The 354-nt window shown below is 21.8% G+C and overlaps 1 protein-coding gene across 1 annotated transcript in view; it reads right to left on the bottom strand.

Moving 5' to 3' along the window:
- The window catches only part of LOC119592277 (NACHT and WD repeat domain-containing protein 2-like), a 51,166-nt gene that overhangs the window by 22,065 nt on the left and 28,747 nt on the right, over positions 1 to 354 (bottom strand). The gene's annotated exons all lie outside the window — the stretch shown is intronic.

Genomic DNA, 354 nt, shown 5'->3' with positions numbered 1-354 from the left:
GCTCTTTATCTTCATCATTTTGCTATTTTTAGGTGGAAGCCCGATATTGACCTTTTTATTATTGTTTGTTTGCTTGTTAATTTTATTAATTTTATTGTTATTCTTTTTTTGTTATATATATATATTGTCATTTTTTTGTATAAGCCTTTGCTTATTTCTGTAATTTATGTTTTGTAAAATTATTTGTTTGTTTGTTAATCTTTTTTTTATTATTTTCTTATCTGTTAATTTTATTTTATGCAAAAAAATCTTCGTTTATTTGATTATTTTACTTTTCTAGTTACTATTATTTTTTGAGAGAGTTATGGCAATAATTTGCACATATTCTATAAATTTTGAGGACGGCTATGCAAA

The sequence above is a fragment of the Penaeus monodon genome, chromosome 30 (assembly GCF_015228065.2).
Source record: "Penaeus monodon isolate SGIC_2016 chromosome 30, NSTDA_Pmon_1, whole genome shotgun sequence".
In the NCBI taxonomy this organism is placed as follows: domain Eukaryota; kingdom Metazoa; phylum Arthropoda; class Malacostraca; order Decapoda; family Penaeidae; genus Penaeus; species Penaeus monodon.
This window is presented reverse-complemented; position numbering and strand designations above follow the sequence as displayed.